The following is an 8,422-nucleotide window of genomic DNA, read 5'->3' as shown; positions in this document are numbered from 1 at the left end:
ACAGTGAGGAGATTGTAATAGATTGGATGGGCCCCTGAAACTATTACACTGACATAATCTTTAAACTTAAAGCCCTGAAATTTTCTAAACCAAATAGTTTAACTAGTAAAAAATGTCTGCATTGAGCATTATGGTCTTTTAAGAGGTTCAAGCCAAATTCAGTTGGTGTATGTGGAACAAGGGATATCATTGCTAGCATCAGCTGGACCTTGGTTAAAAGCAGAGAGAACACCAGAAAGATATTTGCCTGTGCTTTATTGACTATGAAAAGACTTCTGATTGTATGGATCATGACAAGGCTTGAGCAATATTGCTGAGAATGAGTATTCTGGAACACTTAATTGTGCTTATAATGAACCTGTACATAGATCAAGAGGCAACTGTCTTCTATCTCATTTATTTCTGCTCTAATCTTTATTATTTCCTTTCCTCTGGTGTCTGTAGGCTTACTTTGCTGGTCTTTTTCTAATCGTTGGAGATATTGTGTTAATGTTTTGATTTTGGTTCTTCTTTCTTTTGGGATGTGTGTGCTTACTAATATAAACTGCCCCCTAAGCACGTCTTTTGACTGTCCCAAAGTTCTGTTGTGTTGTGTTTTCATTCTCATTTGATTAAAGGAACTTTTTTCATTTTTTATTTGTTCTGTTATCCAGTATCTTTTAAGCAGGGTATTACTTAATATCTATCTATTTGATTTTCTCCCTTCAGTCTTCCTATTGTTGATTTCTAATTTTATAGCACTGTGATCTGAAAAGATGCTTTGTAGTATTTCAATATTTTTAAATTAATGAGACTTTCTTTGTGGCCTAATGTATGGTCTATTCTGGAGAATGTTCAATGTGCACTGAAAAGGAATGTGTATTGTGCTTTGTTGGGTAGAGTGCTCTTTATAAGTCTATGAGGTAAGCTGGTTGATTGTGTTCTTCTTTGCTGAGTTTCTTTCTAGTTGTTCTGTCCTTCATCAAAAGTAACGTATTCAAGCATAGGATCACTACTGTAAAACACTAAGAAAAAGAACCCATACTAAAGCAGGGGGCGGATTATTTGCTGGTTATTAGATGTCGGGGGTGGGGGTGGGGAGGGAGGGGAAGGTGGAGCACAGGGTAGGGAATAAACAAAGGATAGTTTGGGTGCTGGGGAGGGGGGCAATACATAAGAAGGGAGAGGATAATGGAAGAACAAGGTGACTGGGAGAACAATTAGGCTAGTTTGCATGGGCTAAGTGGGACAGAGGTAAATAATGATGTATGCACAACCTTGGAACAACAGGGCTCTGGGAAAAAGGAATTGAGACATGGTTGGAATGGGCAAAAGGGGGGAAACAATGTTAAGATGCTTGGCTGTCTTTTGAATCTTGGTTTCCTTTGTATACCATCATAAAATAGGTACTTGAGGGGGAGAAAAAGGAATAGCCAGAAATATCACCACAGAAAGCTTTTAAGTCCATCTTCTGCCTATTACTGATTGGAATACCCAAAATGGGACTATAACGTGCCTAGTGAAGGAGGCTTCCTGTGGAGCCTCTGCATTACATAAGACCATAGGTGGAATCCTGAACCCTATCCAGAATCTTCTGAGGTGGGAAATTTCCACTGGAAAGGACAAACAGACCAGCCTGGAGCAGCTAGAAGAACAGAAGATACTTCTTGAAAGAAAACCTGACAGGAAAAATACAAAACAATAACAGCAGTCCAACTGACTATTACAAGAACAAGCAAATAGCTCACCCAGGAGACATCAAGGCAAGTGGTCACGTCCCCTCCAGGCAAACCCCCTTCCAAGACTAAGACTCAAGGGGAATACACAAGCAGACATGTGCTCTGACTGGTGACCACATTGGTCACTGACAAGAGGAAGTGAGGGAAAAACAGCAATGAAACTGCAAGCTAAGTCCAACCACGTTCAATAGACTCCTGTGAACTCGGGTGGAGACCTGATCGGCCAGCAATTTGGCAAGACCTGGGGACTCCTGGACCCATAGTCAGTGACATAGCCACAGAGGACTAGAGTGGAGAATGAACCATGCAGAGAGGGAATATGCACAAGAACACTCACACTTGCAGATAATACCCACTTGACCTGGCTTCAATGACTGGATGATCAGAACTCAACTAGAAGAAGAAAGAAGAGGAAAAAAAGAGTAAGCTGATACAATTTGATGAACTTGACCTACACCTATGGATGCAATAGCTCAAAAGAGGGAACAAATCTTTATAGTAAAGATCATTCCCACCCCCCTCAATACACAGGGTAGACAGGGGTGGGCAACTTGGACATTGGCTACCCAAAATTGGGGGTGGCCACAAAGGCAAGAAATGACTGGCTTATAAGTTCTCAAGAGGGAGCCTAGAGCCAGAAGGAGACAAGGAAGGTAGAATCTCCACTGAGTAGTATCCAATCTGTCTGGGTGGAACTGATGAAAGGAGATGGGAATAGCACTCATGTGGTACAATAGTGAATAGTTACTTTCAGGATTGACTGTGAGTGTTGGAAATGTAAAGGTAGATGTTTTGTAGCAAGAGGAGGTGAGTGGGACCATCAAGGGAGAAGAGTATAGTGCGGGACCCTACCGAGAGAAACAGTGATGCCAGAGATGGAGGCAGAGACAATGATGTAGAGAGATGGAGCAGCTGAGGACTCTAGACCCAGAGAGGGAGAGGGGCTGTGTGCTGATGACTCCTCAGAGCAGGCTTGCGGGGTGTACCCTCTGGTTGGTTGATGATGCATGGAAGGGATTGTAACCACGGCAAGGTAATGATATACGACAGAATGAATGTAAAGCTAATGTTCTCCCATGTAAACTATCACATAATTCACAATAAAACAGTTTAAAAAAAAAGAAAATTATAACATTGCTTCATTATTGATAAAAATAGTTACATGTTGCAAAGTAACAATTACCTTATATTATCCATTGCACTATTATTTGATTCTCAAGTGCAAAGGTATTTACAGATTAACATATAAGCTAATTGAATCTGGAATGTTTAATTGTTAGTAAATAATAAATGGGTCTAAGGCCTTAACTTCATTGATTAAAAGGAAGTTATGTATACCTTTTAGCCTTATTTCTACTATGTAAAATGATTTTTAAAAAATATGTACCTTAACTTGAATGTATAAACAAATGTTAACCAATTAATTAGGAAATCTACATTGTGTTGCTCCTTCCTCCCTCTGAAATTGGAGGTCATTGCTTGAACATGTTGAACATGATTATAAAATAAACTTGCTATAACTTAAAAAAAAAGTAATGTATTCAATATCGTATTTTTACTGTAGTCTATTTCTTTTCTTCAATTCTATTAGAGTTTGATATATTTTTTTTTAGGTTCTTTCATTGGGAGCATAGATACTTGTTATGCTATGTCCTCTTCTTCAATCGACCCTTTAATCATGAGATAATGCCCATTTTTTTCTCTTACGCGGCATTTTGTTGTTGTTGTTGTTATGTGCCATCGAGTCGGTTCTGACCCATAGCAACCCTGAACAGGGTTTCCAAGGCAGAAAGCCTCATCTTTCTCCTGTGGAACAGCTGGTAGTTTCGAACTGCTGACCTTGCGGTTCGCAGCCCAATTCGTAACCACTACGTTACCAGAACAGTAAAATCTCTTTTATCAGAAATAAATATTGCTACTCTTGCTCATTTTTAATTGCTGTAAGCTTGATATATTTTTTCCATCCTTTGATCTTTAATCCATTTTTGTGTGTGTGTGAGGTATGTCTCTTGTGGACAGCATACTGAAGGATCCTGTTTTCTTACCCATTCTGCTCTTCTCTGCTTCTTGAGTGTTACATTTATTCCAATGACATTCTATATAATTATCGAATTGACGGCTGTCATTTTCCTGTGTGTGTTTGTTTGTGTGTGTGTGGTGCTGCTGGTTTTGATGTTCCACATAAATTTTTGTGTCCAGTCATTTTGTTTGTGTGTTTTCTTGTTAATTTCTTCATTGCTGTTGTTTTAAAGTTTACTAAATCTTTCTGGTTTTATTTTTTCTTGATGTAAAGGTGTATTAATTTTCTTTGATATTGTTGTAATTTATTAATTTCTTCCCAAGTTTAAAGCAGTCTGTTTTATCTTGAAACCTACTTGACTTCTCCATTTGAAAGTTCTAGAACTACTTTTCTCTCTTTTTGCTTTGTAGTTGTTTTCATTACAAAATTATATCTTTGTTTCCCTGTTTTTAGTCTTGTAGGTTTGCTTTATTTTGAATATTTCTATGTCTAGATGGAATTCTGTGTAATGTCGCCATATATGATAATTTGAACTTGTTGCTGCTGTTGTTGGTTCTCAGTCCAAAGGATTTCCCTTAGTATTTTTTATAAAGTTGGCTTGCTTATTACAAATTCCTTTAATTTCGTTATCTGAAAATATTCTCATTTTACCATCATATTTGAGGGGTTGCTTTGATGGGTATATGACTCTTGGTTACTGTATTTTATCTTTCAAAGTTTTGTATACATCTTCCTATTGCCTTCTTGCCTGCATGGTTTCTACTGAGAAATCAGATCTTAATCTTATTGGTTCTCCTTTGTAGGTAAAAAAAAAAAAAAATTCCTGAGCTGTTTTCAGGATTCTTTTGTTGTCTTTGATTTAGGAGAGTTTGATTTTGATTTTTCTTGGTGGTTTTCTTTTAGTGTCTATCCAGTTTGGTATTCATTTAGCAATTGTGTTGTCTCTACCAAGCAGCTGCTCTTAAAGCATCAGATTTAGAATAATGTATATCAGAGAAAGAGAGTTTTCTATTTGGACACTATTGCAAGTGGAAAAATCACAGAATCAGAGCAAAAATAGACCTTAGTAGTCATTTCATCCTACAACTGGTTCTGCTTGTTTGCTATGGGATTCATGTGAATTCTTATTCCTTTTTAGGTCTTAGTTCTTCATCTATGTAATGGAGGGTTGGATTAATTGCTGATTAAGAGCTCTTCCAGATCTTATATTCTGAAAGTCAGGGGAAAAATGTAATTAATATATCCTTCAACCATATGTGTGAAAATAGATAGGTTTACAAACCAGCAAGTTACTCTGCTTCCCTGGAGATAAGAGTGTACCAGAAAGTAGGTTAAGGTATAAAAGCATCTCTCTTGGTGATCTTCCATTACACTTTTGTCTTTCAGCAAAACTTGCATTCCTGTTAATACCTCACTGTCATGATGCTGGAAGCTATGTCTCTGGTATTTGAAATATTAGCAGTGTCATCCATAGCGGACAGGTTTCAACTGAGCTGCCAGATTAAGACAGACTAGGAAGAAGGAGAGGTGGACCACTTCTAAAAACCTTATGAATAGCAGTGGAACATTGGTATAGTGCTGGAAGATGAGCACCTCAGGTTAAAGCCACTCAAAATATGACTAGAAAAGAGCTACTTCCTCAAAGTAGAGTTGACTATAACACTGGTAAGTATTACAAAGTAGAGACTCTTGTGAAAGTTGGACAATGAATAAGGAAGACTATGTTGTTGTTAAGTGCCATCCAGTCTGTTCCAACCCATAGTGACCCTATATAGGGTTTCCAAGGAGTGGCTGGTGAGCTTGAACTGCCGACATTGCGATTCAAACAAACTCACAGTCCAGCACATTCACCCACACTGCCACACCAGGACTCCAAGGAAGATTATAGAAGAAAGGATACATTGAGTTATAGCATTGGAGAAGAATATTAAAAGTTCCACGGACTGCTAGAAGAACAAACAAATCTATGTTGGAAGAAGTACAACCAGAATGCTTTTTAGAAAGCAGGATGTTGAGACTTTGTCTCTCATACTTTGGACATATTATCAGGATTTTTCAGTGTCTCTGTTAGAACCACAGGGAAGCTAGAGGGCAGGGTGACTGGTTAAATGCTGGTCTGGTGGTTCTGTGGGTTTTGTAGGTATGGAACTGAACCCACTTGAATCCAAGCACAGAGGCAACACACCAAAGCAGCTTAGCCAGCCCCAACTCATATTGGCATGGCTCCCAACCATGTGGCTCTGAACTCCCAGAGAGCAGGGTATGTCCTGGGGTGGATGAGGGTGGGAACTGGTCACACCTCTGGTCATCAGGGGATTATGTAGAAAATGATGAAATCACACCATTCCTGTTGCCCACATGAATCTGCTCTGCCAGGACTCCCTCCGCTGCCAAAGCTGCTCACAAGATGGTAGAGCCACACCTGACCAGCCCTTCACCAGTCTTCCTTTCTCGCCATCCCTGCTCAGCCTCTCCTTCCATAGATTGAAAAAAGAACAAACCAACTGCGTTGAAAGTACAGCCAGACTGCTCCTTGAACTCTCATACTTTGAACAAATTATTAGAGGAACTAGTCCCTGGAGAAGGACATCATACTTGGTAAAGTGGAGGGTCAGAGAAAAAGAAGAAGACCTCCAATGTGATGGATTGGCACAGTGGCAGCAGCAATGGGCTCAGGTGTGGCAGTGATTATGAGGTTTGGGTAGGACCAGGCAGTGTTTAGTTCTGTTGTGCATAAGGTTGCCACAAGCCACTGCCAACTTGATGGTACCAAGCAACAACAACAATATGAGACATTTGGTTATTTCTGGGTGGATCATGACTGTGACCCCTATGTACCTTATTATAGATGACAGTAAGTCAAAAGTGTTGATATAAAGTCACAGAAATCTTTATTAAACAAAAATATCAAAATGTGAAGTTATTATTTCTCAACATATCCTCATCTAGATCTATATACTTGTCAAAGTAGTGTTTCTGTCTCTTTAACACTTCCCTGGAAAAATTCTGTGCTTTGCAATTTACACTATGACTAAATTGCAGTTTTGATATCCTTGAGAGACTCAAATCACGTTCTTTGAGTTTGGAGAACCAAAAGGAGTCTGAAAGGACAAGAGCAGACCTGTAGAGTGAACAGAGTAAGATTTCCCAATGAAATTCTTGTAGGATACCCCTTGCTGCCCTCAAAGAATGAGCAGGTGCATTGCCTTAATGGAAAAAAATTCCTCGTTGTAGTTTTCTTGGTCATTTTCTCACGGATGCAGTTTCCAGTTTTCTGAAAATATCTTCTTAATAAATTTTCATGGTTATCCTGTTTCCCTTGAGAAAGTCTATTAAGATTACTCCTTGGGAATTCCAAAAACCAATTGCTGTAACCTTCGGAATTGGCCTGTTTGTGTTGAATTGAACTAGCCAAGCAGATCCCCAATGAAGCCACTATTTTGATGAGACCTTGCTCTCTGGATCATATTATAAATCTAAGCTTCATCCCCGGTTATGGTTTGTTTCATAAAAAGTAGCTTCAATTTTCCATAAGTCTGTGGAAGAGGAAGTTCTTTGAGCTAGCAGATATTTGTATAACGTATTTGGCATCCATTAAGCTGAAAGTTTGCTGAGGCAAAGATGCTGTCTTAAAACTGAAAATACTGACCCATATGAAATCTCAACTTCAGTAGCTAGTCCATCAATGTCTTCTTTCACCAGTTTTTGCACTTCAGTCATGGTTTCTTCTTTCAAGATTAACAGACTTCCCTCTCTAAGCTCATCCCCAACCTTGCTTAAAACACTTGATCCATCTAAAACCTGTTGTCTTGTATGGTGCAGCATTCCTGCAAATTTGTTGCAAAGCTTCAGTGATTTGGGAAGACATCCAACTGAGCTCTGCTAAATTTTTATATATTTTTTTCCATAATACAAAAAGTACCCCTATGGATTCCTGGTGTGGCACTGTGAGTTAATGCGCCAGACTGTTTGAACTGCAAGGTTGGTGGTTGAAGCTCACCAGCTGCTCCTTGGAAATCCTATATAGGGTCACTATGGGTCGGAACCAACTCGATGGCACTTAACAAAAACAACAATAATGAGACTTTATTGTTAAGTACTGTCAACTCGGTTCTGACTCATAGCAACCCTGTATAGGGTTTCCAAGGAGCAGCTGGTACGTTTGAGCTGCCAACCTTGTGGTTCAAACTGACCTTGCGGTCCATTTCTTTATCCCACAATGCCACACCAGGAGTCCCTAATGAAACTAAGGTAAGTATAATACCCTGAGGATTTGTCTACTGCTATCCAACAATCAAAGAGATGTGTTTAAATTCATTTTATTTGGCATAAACCATACATACATGGACTGGATCCCTAACAGAAATACTTTTTTACTTGCTTTCACATATGAATACATGTGCAGCACATATGAACATCTATCTTAGAGATACACCTATTTATATAAACACAAAAACACATATATATACACTTGGTCCTGGTGTGACCCTATAGAATTAGCCCTGGACTGCTAACTACAAGGTCGGTGGTTCAAACTCACCAGCTGCTCCTTGGAAACCCTATAAAGGATTACTCTGAGTCAGAGTCAATTCAATGGCACTTAACAGCAATAACATATACATAAGATGGAAGGAATACACAGAGTCATTGTATCAGAAGGAAATGGTTAATGTTCAACCATTTC

The sequence above is a fragment of the Chrysochloris asiatica genome, unplaced genomic scaffold, assembly GCF_000296735.1.
Source record: "Chrysochloris asiatica unplaced genomic scaffold, ChrAsi1.0 scaffold00057, whole genome shotgun sequence".
In the NCBI taxonomy this organism is placed as follows: Eukaryota; Metazoa; Chordata; class Mammalia; order Afrosoricida; family Chrysochloridae; genus Chrysochloris; species Chrysochloris asiatica.
This window is presented reverse-complemented; position numbering follows the sequence as displayed.